Genomic DNA, 14,720 nt, shown 5'->3' with positions numbered 1-14,720 from the left:
TGTTAGGAAAGGTTCTTCCTTGGAGAAAAAGGCATCATGCTTGGAAAGGTGGAGGGTCAGCAAAAGAGAAGACCCTCAACAAGATGGCTTGACACAGTACCTTTAGTAATGGGATCGAGTGTGTCAGAGATGATAAGGACGGCACAGGATAGGGCCGCGTTCATATCTGCTGTTCATAGGATTGCTATGAAATGTATTTGACTTGAAGGTGCTTAAAAACAACAACAGCTAAGGGAGCTCTGGTGGCCTAGTGGCAAGCTGTTGCACTGCAATCTCAGAGGTACATGGTTCAAATCCACCAGATGCTCTGCTGGAGAAGGAGGGGGCAATCTCCTCCTGTACCAGTCAGATCTGATTTGATGGTACATGTAAAAAAATAATACAATAAAAATTTTAAAAAATAAATTAAAAAAAAAAAAAAAAACCAACAACAGCTGCATAGGTTGTTAGAGGATCCATGAGCATCTACAACATATGAGATAATGGAGATGAGATACAAGTAAGAAAAAAAGATACAGCCCTTCAAAAAGGTTTGTAATATATAAAATACTATGGGCAGCAGAGTAGGTCATTACTGACTTTGAACAGCTATTTTATTGGAAGTAAAGTGCTTGAACCTTCACTTTTTTTTGGTTAGGAGCTGAGCAGACTTAAATGCATGGCTCAAATATGCAAACAACAGAACAGAATGAACCAGAGAGAAAATGGTAAGATTCTTGTACACAATAATAACAGATAGATAGCCTCAGAACTCCAAATTGAGATACAGTTTCATAGTATTGGTACCTAGGGTAACAGCTTCAGTTTGTTTGGCTCCACAATATACACTCTTGGCACCAGCAGCCAGGAAATTAAAAAACAAATTGCATTGGGAAAGTCTGCTGTTAGAGATCTCTCCAAAGTAGTGAAGAGCAACGATGTCAATCTGAAGACAGAGTGTATCAGGTGTACCTGATACAGGCCATGGTCTTTACAATCACTTGCTATATGTCAGAGAGATGGACAATGTCTAGGGAAGATAAAAGGGGAATTGATGTCTTTGAGCTGTGGTGCTGGAGAAGAGTGTTGACTATACCATGGACTGCTAAGAGGATGAACAGGTTTGTCCTAGAGAGGGTGAAACCAGGCTGCACCTTGGAGTCAAGGATTCTGAAGCTTCATTTGACATACTTTGAACAGGTTGCAAGGAGGGAGAAGTTATGCTTGGGAGGGTGGAAGGATAGAGCAGGAGAGGAAGACCCTCTATGAGATGTATTGATACAGTGAATGGGGTAATGGGGCTTGGTGTGTCAGAGACAGTGTGATTGGCAGGGTTTAGGGCTATTGTACATAGGGTCACTATGAGTCGCAGGCGACTCGAAGGCACATTAACAACAACAACACCACCTAGGGTAACAGCAGCCTTCTGGTCTAAGTATAGGTTTCACATGAGCACAATCAGGTGTTTTGGGATTCCCCTTCTCCTCAAGATTTTTCACAATTTGTTGTGATCTACACAGTCAAATGCCTTTGCATAGTCAATGAAACACAGATATTCCTCTGGTAATCTTTGCTTTTGTTAAAGAGATTAGTGATAAGGTCTCCAATAACATGGCCTCTTCCAAACCCAACTTGTATTTCTGATAGTTCTATGTCAATGCACTGCTCCAGTCATTTTTTTTAAAATAATCTTTAGCAGGATTTTGCTTGTGTGGGATATTAGTGATATTGTTCAATATTTTCCACACTGCCAGGCTACCTTTTTGGGGAGATAAGAACAAATATAGATCTCTTCCAGTTCATTGGCCAGGTAGTTGTCCTTCAGATTTCTTGACACAACCTGGTGAGCACATCTGTTGGTTGAAAATGTCAATTGGAGGGCTCCTTGGTGTGCCTTGTGGTGGTGGTGGTGGTGGTGGTGGTGTGCCGTCGAGTCGGAACTGACCTGTAGCTGACCTTCCAGCAAGTTTTCAAAGGCAGTTAATCACGTGGGAGGAGTTTGTCCATTCTCCCTCTGAGCATCTGGTATATTTGAACTGCGTGCCTTCAGGATTGCAACAAAGCTTCTTTTACCACTAGGCCATCAGAGCATTGGCTATAAATAAGTGGCCTCGTAGCCTTGATTTGGGTCTCCGCATCTCCTGATTTGGTTGGGACCAGGATGATGAAGGGACCCAGAAGAGCCCAGAAAAGAGCAGAGGGCGGAGCCAGCTCCAATGTCTTCTCCATGTTTGACCAGTCCCAGATCCAGGAGTTTAAAGAGGCCTTCACCATCATGGACCAGAACCGGATGGCTTCATCGACAAGGAGGACCTGAGGGACACCTTTGCTGCACTGGGCCGCATCAACGTCAAGAACGAGGAGCTGGAGGCCATGGTAAAGGAGGCCCCCGGGCCCATCAACTTCACGGTCTTCCTGACCATGTTTGGGGAGAAGCTTAAGGGCACAGACCCCGAGGAGACTATTCTCCAATGCCTTCAAGGTGTTTGACACAGAGGGGAAAGGCTTCGTCAAGGCTGATTTCATCAAGGAGAAGCTCATGACCCAGGCAGACAGGTTCAGTGAGGACGAGATCAAGCAGATGTTTGCAGCTTTCCCTCCAGATGTGTGTGGCAACCTGGACTATAGAACCTATGTTACGTCATCACGCACGGCGAAGAGGACTAGAAGGACGCCGATGTGCCTCCCCTCAGAGTCAGCAAATACAGGGGGGAGGTGCTGGGTGGGAGAAAGGCCCCCCGGTCCCGTGGGGGCAGACGCAAGAATAAATAATGCTAACAAGGTAAAAAAAAAAAAAAAGAAGAAAATGTCAATTGGTATTCCATCAATTCCTGGGACCTTGTTTTTTGCCAATTCTTTCAGAGCAGCTTGAACTTTCCACTTCATCATCATTGCCTTTTGATGATTATGTTGTTTCATGAAATTCTTCTGTATCGGCCAGTTTTGTTTTGTTTTGTTTGTTTTTTGTACACTGACTCTGTGTACTCCTTCCATCTTCTTTTAATGCTTCCTGGAACATTCAATATTCTGCCCCTAGCTTTGCGCAGTGGCAATATCGTAGCCAATGAGGTTTACCCGAGGCGTGATTATTGCTAATTCAATATTCTGCCCCTAGCATCCTTAAGTATTACATACAACTCCAGTCTTGAATTTATTCTTCAGTTTAAGAAATGCCAAACACATTTGTCCTTTTTCATTTTCCAACTCCAGCTCTTTGCACATTTCATTATAATACTTTGCTTTATCTTTGCACTGCCCTTTGAAATTCGTGTTCAGCTTCTCAACTTCTTGATTTCTTCTCTTTGTACTTTAGTGCACTATTCAGAGACTCCTCTAACATCTATCTCAGTCTTTTCTTCCTCCTCTGTCTTTGTAATGATCTTTTGCATTCTTCTTAATATCCTCCCACAGCTGGTCTTCCTTCATTAGTATTCAAGGCCTCAAACCTGTTACTGAGATGGTTTTTAAATTGAGGTGGAATAGACTCAAGGTCAAATTTTGGTTCCTTTGGATATGATTTAACCTTCTTTAGCTTTAGTTTGAACTTGCATGAGTAGTTGGTGGTCTGTTTCACAATTAGTGCTTGGCCTAGTTTTCACATCTAATATTGAGCTTCTCTAGTGATTCTTTCCATAGTTGTAATCAATCTGATTCCTGTGCATACCATCAAGTGAAATCCAAGTGTATAGTCACCGTTTATATTTCTGATAAAAGGGATTTTCAATGAATAAATCATTGCTTATACAGAATTCTATCATTCTATCTCCAGCCTCATTTCTGTCACCAAAGCCATACTTTCTGACTACTGATCTTTCCTCCCTGTTCCCAACTTTTGCAATCCAATCACTTATTATTATTAATGCATCCTGGTTGCATGTTCGACCGATTTCTGACTGCAAAGGTTGGTAGAAATCATCTGTTTCCTCCTCTTTGGCTCTACTTGTTGGTGCATATATTTGAATGATAGTGATATTCGCTGGACTTCCTTGTCTGCATATGGATACTAATCTGTCACTCATAACATTGTATTTCAAGATGAATCTAGAGATGATCGTTTTAACTATTTAAGAGACCATGTTTTTCCTCACCTTTTCTCTCTGGAATAGTAGATCTTATGATTCAAAATGCCTCATGCCAATCCATCTCATTTCATCAATACCTTGGATGTCAACATTTATGTGTTCTATTTCTTTCTTAATAATGTCCAATTTTCTGACATTCATGCTTCTCGCATTCTACATTCCAATCACTACTGTCTGCTTAACACCTGTGCCTCCTCCTTTGTGTTTCCAAATTTGAGGGCTCAGCGTCAGATGCCGTATATACTCGTCTATTCTAAGTGTGCTCTATTATACAGAGTTTTTCAAGGCTTGTTATTTCAGAAGTGGATGGCCAAATCTTCTTACCTCATAACCTGTGTTGTTGTTGTGTGCCATAGTCAGAATTGACCCGTGGGTGACCCTCCGATGGTTTTTCAGAAGCAGATGCAAGTCAAGATTGCTTGTCTTTTCCCCTTGGAGCAGCTAGGGGCCTTGAACCACGTGTCTTAAGGATTTCAGTGCAGCTTCTTGCCACTAGGCCATCAGAGCTCCCTCCTCTTGGCCTAGAATGAATTTTTTTTTAAATTATCTAATATTGATTTATTTTACAAATTTAGAATACATTGTTTTTCACATTGGATTTTCCTCATTTCCTTCACAGTCCCCATCAAATTGTGTGACCCTATGATTAACAACCCCCTACCCCAGCCCAGCAAGAAATTTTTTTAAGATCTCATTATCAACCAGGCCTTCCCACCCACAAACTTTTCAATTGCTTCCTATGCATCTAAAAGTTGGGCAATGAGTAAAGATTACAGAAGAGGACTCGATGCCTTTGAATTGTAGAGCAGAGTACTGTATATCCCTCAGACAGCCAAAACAAACAAGTCTATCTTGGAGGAAGTGCAACTCTGATTCTCCTTAGGGGTAAGAATGGTGAAACTTGATGTCTCATACTTCGTGACAATATTGTCACAAAGGAGCTAGCCCTAGGGGAAAAGCATCATGCCAGGGAAAGTAGAGATTCAAGGAAAGGGAGAAAGACCCTCCAAAAGATATATTGACACAATGACTGTAACAGTGGACTTGAGTAAATTCAAGACTGGGAGGATGGCCCAAGGCAGTGCAAGGTTCAGATCTATTGTTCATAGAGTCACTGTGAGTCAGAGTGGACTTGACGGCACCTAACAACAACTACTCACCTCATGTCAAAACTGGTCTGTCCAGTGAATAGGAAGGAAAAGTATTTTTCATTGCAAAGCCCAGGAACACACCCTAAGTATGTCTGCCTCATTGCTAGAACAGACTCATAGTTGACCCTCCTGTGAGTTTTCACAGGAAGCTAAATCACTAGGGAGCTCTAGTGCCCTCGTTGGTAAAGAATTATAGTGCCAACTCAAGGCACATAGTTCGAATCCACCAGCCGCTCTGTGGGAGAAAGATAGGCTATCTCCTTTTCTGTGATTTACAGTTCTGAAAACCCACTAGATTTTTACAGCTATGAGTGTGTTTAAACTTGATTGAAAATTCAGAATTTTACATGAACGATAAAATCAACCACAAAGAAGGAGATTGTCCATCATTCTCCCATTGACTGACCTTTGAGTTGGTAGCACAACTCCATACCCACTAAGATCTTGGCTGTAAGCAGAGAATACCAGAAAGATGTTTACTTATGCTATAGTGACTATGCAAAGAAATTTGTGCAGATCCTAACAAATTATGACTAACATTGAGAAGATTGGAAATCCCAGAACACTTAATTGTGCTCATGCAAAATCTATACATGGATCAAGGAAATAGTGTCAGTTCAGAACCTGGGAATACTGCATAATTCAAAATTAGTAAAGATGTGCATCTGGGTTGTTAAATCTGCATAGCAAGCAAGTAATTCAAGAAGAAAAATATGACATTGGGGTTGGAAGATTTATCAACATCTATGTTATGAAGGTGACAGAACTTCGCTTGCTGAAAGTGAGGAGAACTTAAAGCACTTCCAGAAGATCAAAGACTACACCCTTCAGTATGTGTTATACCTCAGTATCAAGAATTCAAAACTCCTTACACCTGGACAAAATGCAATATCATGACTGATGGAAAAAAAGATTGAAGTTGTCAGTGATTTCATTTCACTTGGATCCACAATCAGTACCTACGGAATCAGCAGTCAAAAAATGAAAATACATTCTGCATTGGGGAAATTTGCAGTGAAGTTCTCCTTTAATGTGCTAAAGAACAAGGATATCAGTTAAACACTAAGGTGCACTTGACCCAAGTCATGATATTTTCAGTCGCTTGGTAAACATGTGAAATTTGGTCAATGAATAAAGAAAACTGATGAAGAAAACTGCCTTTGAATTGTGGCGCCGACAAAGATTATACTGTGGACTGCCAAAAAAATAAGTCTTGTAAGCGGTGTAACCAGGGTGCTTGTTAGAGGAAAGAATGGTAAGAATCGTCTCACATACTTTGGACATGTTGTCACAAGAAGCCAGTCCCTGGAAAACTTGTGTTTGGAAAAGTAGAAGGTCAACAAAAGACAGGAAGGCCCTTAGCGGAATGGATCGACCCGGTGACTACAGCAGTGGGCTGCCGCACAGTGAAGTTTGTGAGGATGACACAGTGTAGCTAAGGGTTTATTTAACATGCCGAGTAAGAACAAGGGCCCTGAAGTACAGAGGGTCACTGCGAACCAGAGGTGACAGCACCTCACGACGATTCCGAGGGCCATCTGACTGGATTTTGTAATGTAAGCAAACGTCCAGGGATGCTTCCGCTGAGGGGGAAAAAAAAATCTTCAGAAATATTGCCTAGAATGTCGTCTGACCTAAATTGGAACCAGAATTTCAAGGTTTTAGTTTTCAAAACGTTCCTCGTCACTTCTCTGGCTCTTGTTACATACCTATGCCTGCTGGGTGACCTGCCGTCATCAAGTTTCTCAGAGCTCCTGTAAATATATATATTTTTCCCTTACTGTATCCTCTATTTCTTATGTTTCTCAACTCAGTAAGAATGAGACTTAGGTATTTTTGTTGGCAGTACCACTTTCTTCATGAATCTATGAGATTAACTTTATATTATACATTCCAGATTACATTTGTTTCAATAAGGAAAAGATCAATTTCTTTTTAAAAAAATTGAAAGTATGTGCCAAGGAATTTCATACACAGGAGGAACTTCCTCATTAGCTTTTGTTTCAGGTGCCACATCTCCACTCTGCCACTTGGCAATGTTTAAAGAAAAAAAAACCAACACAAACCCTAGCTATTTAACATTGATAGAAGACTTATTGTAGACATAAAAGTCCCAGGTAGTGCCAATTGGCTTCACATCAAAATTGGACTTCAAATGTGTGGTTTCGAAAGTTCCTTGAGTTCTCAGGGCTCCTAGGTAATCATCTGCTGTGGCTCTCAATGGCATTCATTTACTCCTTTAATTTGCTTTTGGCTGTGTATCATGACGAGTAAGAACAAGGGTCCTGAAGCCGACAGCATGAATTTGAATCCTGGCTCTGCTCCTACAATCTAAAGGGCCTTGAACAAGTTATTTGATGTTCAGTGCCTCATTTCGTCACCTGTAAAATGGGAATAAGAATAAAGCCAATCTCCTAGGGTTGCTGTAAGGAACAAGTAAGTTAATATTATTACAATGTAAACAGCAGAGAGTAAAAAAGTTTGTAAGTTTCTGTGTTTTTTAAAAAATAACACAATATTTTGAATCCTACATCCAGCTCTTAGAACTTTCTACCATCCAACCTGATGGTGGTAGAATGCGTCCTCTGCTCTTTAAGACAGCAGTTTGCGAATTTGCCCTCTGCAACCACGTGAGTTTGGAGATTCCTCCAGATTGAAGCATGACTCCTGTATTTAGGACTTGCCAGCTTCCTGAACCACGTGAGCCACTTTCTTGACCGTTTGTGGGTTCCGAGACACATTGCTGTCAAGGGGATGATTTCCAACAGAGGTCCAGGGACCTCTTCGAGTAAGAACTAGAAAGTTCTGACTGGGATATACAAGAAAGACACCAGTACCAAGTGGGAACAAGAGAAAGAAACTGAGGTTTATTAGACGTTCATGACAGACTATGAATGGGACAGGCCAGATTGACACCATTTTTATCATAGAAAAGGGTTTATATATATTTGAGGGAAGCCGAATATCAAATTTACTAATAGTAGACCAAATACTATATCAGGAAATGAGGGATGCTTAATACAGCTGAAAGTCACCTTGTGGCACTAAGGTGTTCCCTAAGAGTCAACATTGTTCTTAGTTTGTATCAACTGAATTCCTACCTCCTGAGATTAGCATAAAGAGGAACTTGGCCTTATCTGTAAAAGACTTCACCATTATCCTTTGTTTTTATTTTGTACTTCCTTATGATTTACTTTGTTAACCTTCCTTATGATTCTAAATAAATAAATACTCAGAGAAGCATGGCTTGGGGCCTTCAGTCATGGGAACTGTTGGCCCCCTGTTTTTCACACTCTCTGTTCTATATCATTCCTGGTAGTCTGTCTCATTATTAATAATTATAAAATTATTTCATTCTTTGGGACCCTCGGTCTGCAACATTTATTTTTGTTAGCAGGGAGTGGAGTTTAAACAGCTGATTTGTGCATTTCTTCTAGTGCACGTATGGTGACTTTTGGCCATCTCCTATATCTTGTCCTTGAGTCTGTTGTTTTGCCACATCCCTTGAGAGTCTGTTTTTATTGTCACATGTTGTTGTTGTTGTTATGTGCCATCGAGTTGCTTGCGGCTCATAGCGACCCTATGTACAACAGCCCTAAACTCTGCTCTGTCTTGTGCCAATCGCACTGTCTCCGACACTCCCATCCCGATTATCCCAGTCACTGAATCAATCCACCTCATAGGGGGCCTTCCCCTCCTGCGCTGTCCCTCCACCCTCCCAAGCATGATGTCCTTCTCTAAGGACCGGTCTCTTCTCACAACATGTCCAAAGTATGTTAGATGGAGCTTCAGAATCCCTACCTCCAAGGAGCCACCCGTTTTAACCTTTCCAGGACAAATCTGTTTGTTTTCCTAGCAGTCCATGGTATTCTCAATACTCTTCTCCAGCACCACAGCTCAAAGGCATCAATTCTCCTTCTATCCTCTTTGGTCATTGTCCAACTCTCTGATGCATAACAAGTGATTGCGAAGAGCATGGCCTGTATCAGACGCACCTTAGTCTTCAGAGAGACACCATTGCTCTTCAGCACTTTGGAGAGGTCCCTAAAAGCAGACTTTCCCATGGCAATACACCTATTAATTTCCTGGCTACTGGTGCCAAGAGTGTTGACTGTGGAACCAAGCAAACTAAAGCTGTGTACAATCTCAGTTTCTTCACCATCCATCCTGATGTTGCCAATTGGCCCAGTGGTGAGAATCTTTGTCTTCTTGACATTGAGCCTCAATCATATTGGAGGCTGCAGTCCTTGACCCTCTGGGTCATTTATATTGTTAGATTGACACTGTCTTTGTCAAAACCAGTTGTTTGATCTTCTTTGCCAGCATGTCCTTTGCCATTCCCTGTCATTGCCACTGAGTATTATTAAACCTAGAGATCCGAGGAGTCAGGGGCTTATGTTAGAGATGATGACGTGGTACCGCAGTTTGGAAAAAGTTGAATATTTGGGACTTATTTTACTTTCACCTCATTTTGCTGATCTTCCTCAGTAAAATTGTTTATGTCGTTGGCACCTGAATGCTAAGGTTCTGCAATGGCTAAGACTCACTGGAATATGTAGTTTTGGGGAGAAAAAAGATAAACTGATAAATATTTGGTTTCTGAATGCGATAAAGAACATCCCTGCATGGAAGTACCTGTTTTGTTGCAATCTGTGACCCAAGGCAAAAACCGTTCCTGGGAAGGAGAGGTAGCCCTAACTCCGGAGGAACTGGATAATTGGAAGCATGTGGAAATACAGAATGACTGGGAAAGGGCAACACTTCCTATTCCTTGGTGTTTATGATCAGTAATAGCTGCAATATCTGGGAAAGAGAATGGAGGGAGCAGTGAACCAAGCCCAGATCTTGTCTCAGGGCCAACCAGGAAAAGAAACACTGTGTGGGAGCAAAAGGAAATGCCTCTACAACCAGTAGTCACCAAGGAGGGGAATGACTTAACCAAGGGGTACAGTAAAAACTAATTGTCATTTTGTAGATCTGTTTCGGTAGCTTCCTAAGGAACCCTTGCTAAACTGTATTGTGAGAGTTAACTACCTTCAGGGCAATGTCTTTAGTTTTGAACGCTGCAGAATGGAAAAGTATATGGGGTCGATACAAGACCCACTACTATGAATGATGATACCAAATCCACTGACACAGCAGATAAACCAAGAGAACAGCCACCTTGTTGGAGCAGACAAAATCTGCAGTGAGATTCAGTTACTCTGTGAAGGGAAAAATGTCCCTCTCTCATTCTAAATACCCACTGGAACACCCCAAAGGAAGCAGCTGGCATGCTGTTTATGCAAATCATGCTGGAATGGCTTTATGATGATTAGGATAGTCATCCAATGAGAATGCCACTTACACAGGTCATGAAAGGAATGGTGATAAAAAAGGGCCTGCCTCCATGAACACCCTGTGTGACATTGCTACTGGAAAACAAAACAACAATCCAAAAAACCTGGCAGGTTTGTTGACACCGCTTCCCCACATGGGTCTTAGAGATGCAAGAAATAGGAGTGTGACTCATAGGAGAAAGAGAAGAGGCAATGGAGAAAGAACTTACCAGAGGGGGCGTATTTAGACAGTTATTAAAAAATGAAGACAAAAGTTTTACTACAGCACTATAGGAGGTCGGGTGGGCCAGTGGAAATGCCTGCTGCTTCCCTCTGCTCTTTGTCAAGAGGCATTCATTGAGGGAACTCTGGTGGCCTAGTGGCAAGAAGCTGCCCTGCCATCCTGAAGGCACGTGGTTCGAATCCACCAGATGCTCTGCTGGAGGAGGGGCAATCTCCTCCTGTGCCAGTCGGATCCTTATCAATGGTACACAACAAGAGAGAGAGAGAAAAAAAAGAGGAACTTAACGATGGGATATCCCACCTGCAATCGGTCGAAGTACAGACTAGTTGTTGAATTTTTTCAGAATCCAGAGATGGTGAGGTGAGATGCTTTTGGGAATCTGGACACATCAAATGGACACCTGGAGACCTGAGTGTCTGGAGCTCTGATGGAACAGAGGTTGAGCACCGAGCTGCCAACCTGAAAGTTCTAGATTTGAACCCACTCAGTGGAAAGACATGGCGGACTGTTTCCATGAGAAAACAGCCGAGAAAACCTGTAGATGATTCTGTTCCGTCACCTGGGATCACTATAAGTCAGAATAAACTGGACAACACCTAATAACAGCATGTGACTCTGTCGTCTCGTCCGAAAAAGAGAAGTTCCAATATGTCCTAAAAGAAATAGATGTGAGATTACTCTGAAAACCCAAGTCCTAAATAACTGTCTTTTGTTACTAAAGTACAATGATGAGAAAAAAGAACCACGCTTGTTCTGGTATACTTGAATGCTTGCTTGATAAAAATAGACATGGTCAAAGAAAAAGAACAATATAATGACAGAATTATAGCAACATGGACCTTCTGAGCAATTAAGAATCTGAGTATAAATTTATACTTACAATAGCTCTGGTGGCCTAGTAGTAAGGAACTGTGCTGTAACCCCAAAGGCATGCAGTTCAAATCCTCCAGCTTCTCCACAGGAGAAAGATGGGCAATCTCCTCTCGTGCAATTAAACTGCCTCTGAAAACCCGCTGGAGGGTCACCTGTGGGTTGGTTCTGACTTGATGGTACACAACAACAACAACTTACACTAGAGTATAACTTATAGTTAAGCCTAGAGCAACACTCAGTTTGAAGTGCATAGGCCCATATTTACAGGGGTTTTTGTTGTGATTGCTGCTGTGGTGAGGTCAAGTACAGGATCCCATTAAAACTCTGCTAGATGTTAATCATCTCTCCTGGGAGAGAGCAGCAGCTCAAGAGGAGATAATTATGAACACTGGAGCTCACCGGAGAAATAGCCATCATGTTGTATAGCATATGTGGCAGGCTGTCCCTGTCATGCTTACATTATGCTACATATGATTGCCTGCCAGCAGATTCATTCTTGCTTTCCTGCTCGCCATGAAGCAGCAAGCTGCTATGTGATCTGTCTGTGAAGAGGGCTGGCCACGTGGCAGGCTCCAGATAGCACACAGGTAGTAACCTCCAGCCTCCAGCCAACAAAACCAAACCCAAATAAGCCAATAAAAGCTAAAGCTCTCAGTCCTACAAACACAAGGAAATCAATTCTATCAATGATCTGAGTCACCTTATAAGTAGATGCTCCTCGAGTCATGCCTCCAGTTAAGAACACAGCCCAACAGACACCAGGATGATCCTATTTCATCCTCACAGCAACCCTCAGAGGTAGGTCCTATTATTTATCCCTATGGGAAGCCAAACTTTATACCAAATATTGTAAGAAAACCCTTGTTCAAGAATTAAAGGAATTACATATTTATAAGCTAGTATTTCTCTTGTGGCAGATTCCAGAAAATGAGCTGTTTGTTTCCTGCAGCCAGGAGACAGCTAGGGCCCCCCTACAGAGTAAGTGTTACTTCCTGGGAAATACTTCCTGAGCTAGAGCATTAGGTTGACAATAGAGAAAAATTCGCCTTCATTTACAAGGAATTCCTTTTGTTATTTCCTTCCCCAGATTTTCAATAAAGATACAGAGAAGCTTCGCTTGGGATCTTGAGTCAAGTACTGCTGGCCCCCTGTTTTATGCTCTCTGCTCTATCTCATTCCTGGCTGTTTATCTCATTATTAATAATTATAAAATTATTCCATTCTTTGGGACCCTCGGTCTGCAACAATCCCCATTTTACACGTGCAGAAATGGGGCTCCTCTTTAATGTCCTTACACTGCAAACAATGTGATTGGTAAAACATACATATCTGGTTGTATCATATCTCACACTAAACCCAGAATAATTTTTTAAATGCAAATTTGATCATGTCACACTATGACTCTCTCTAAACAAAGAAAAACCCTGAATGTTTTACTATTACACTAATAAAGTCCTCACATCACCCCAGTGTAAATTATTTTATGTGAGTTGTTGTTATGTGCTGTCGAATCACTTGTGACTCATAGCGACCCTATGTACAATAGCCCTGAAACCTGGTCTATCTTGTACCAACTATACTGTCTCTGACACACCCACCCTCATTACTCAAGTCACATAGTCAGTCTATTTCATCAATGGTCTTCCTCTCTTGTGCTGTCCCTCCACCCTCCCCCTCTCAAAGGACTGGTCCCTCCTTGCAACATATCCAAAGTATGTCAGACGATGTTTCCGAATCCTTGCCTCCAAGGAGCAGCCTGGTTTCACCTTCTCCAGATTGAACAGTTTGTTCTCCCGGCAGTCCATGATATAGTCAACATTCTTCTCCAGCACCAAAGCTCAAAGGCATCAATTCTATTTCTAGAAACCAGTTTGACTGGCTTCCAGCTAAAAATTATATAAGGAAGCAAAGAATTGCATTTACCTGAAAGTTGTTGAAATAAAGAATTGTATTACTAGTGGCAAGAAGCTGAACTGCAATCTCAGAGGTACACGGTTCGAATCCACCAGATGCTCTGCTGGAGAAGGAGGAACAATCTCCACCTATATCAGTCAGATCTGATATGATGGTACACACAAAAAATAATGAAATAAAATAAAAAAAGAATTGCATTACTGTCTGAAAGGAATTCATGATTAGGCATTATATGTATGACAACAATCTGGCACGAGAGGTGCATTGCAAAATGGACTGGGGGTGGGGGAAGGGAGAGAGAGGGAGGAAAATGTGCAACAATGAATTGATTAAATCCCCCATTGGATCATTTATACCCTAAAACAAAGCAAAACGATATATATATATTTGTTGTTGTTAAGTGCCATCAAGTCGCAGGCGACTCATAGAGACCCTATGAAGGAGAGTCCTCGACACTTGGGTGCCTTTCATCCTCTCTCCAGGTTCATAGGGTTTCGGGAGGCAAGCTACTATGGAAGTGGATGCCACTCCTCCTTCCAAGCTTGTTTTCACTGGGGAGCTCCACCCCACTCTCTGTCCACACTGGGTAACCAGCCATTAACTCATTTGACACATCAGTGTCACAGTGTTCAGCCTCACGGGAACCACAAGTGACTGCTGTACGGCAACTAGTACGCCAGGGCTATGCGACCTAGACGAATGTCTGAACAAAAACAATGAAAGACAGGCCCGAGAGCCGCAGGCCCAAGGGCCCTTTTAGTCTGGAAGCCGCAGCTGCCTTCAACCCAAAGCCAAGTGTGGCTTCCCTGGCTCCTGGAGGCAGAGTCACCTTTCTCCAGAGACCGTCACAACACAACTCCCATGTACACAGCATCATGCTCTCTGGCCAAAGGATCACAGCCACCCTGGGTGGGGCAAACCTGGTCATTATGGCCATCTCCTCCCTCCTCGTCTTCTCCTGTTTGGCTTGAAGCCACTGCTGCCTTCAACCCAAAGCCAAGTGTGGCTTCTCTGGCTCCTAGAGGCAGAGTCACCTTTCTCCAGAGACCGCCACAACACAACACAACCCCCACGTACACAGCATCATGCTTTCTGGCCAAAAGATCACAGCCACCCTGGGTGGGGCAAACCTGGCGATTATGGCTGTCTCCTCCCTCCT

General features: G+C 42.4%; 1 pseudogene; it reads left to right on the top strand.

The window, feature by feature from the left end:
- Positions 1 to 2,143: 2,143 nt before the first annotated feature.
- On the top strand, positions 2,144 to 2,646 carry LOC102846503 (annotated as a pseudogene).
- The last annotated feature ends 12,074 nt before the right edge of the window (positions 2,647 to 14,720 follow it).

Source organism: Elephantulus edwardii, unplaced genomic scaffold (assembly GCF_000299155.1).
Source record: "Elephantulus edwardii isolate Elephantulus edwardi_28Jun2011 unplaced genomic scaffold, EleEdw1.0 scaffold00057, whole genome shotgun sequence".
Lineage (NCBI taxonomy): Eukaryota > Metazoa > Chordata > Mammalia > Macroscelidea > Macroscelididae > Elephantulus > Elephantulus edwardii.
The sequence above is the reverse complement of the archived record's forward strand: the minus strand, read 5'-3'. Positions and strand labels throughout refer to the sequence as shown.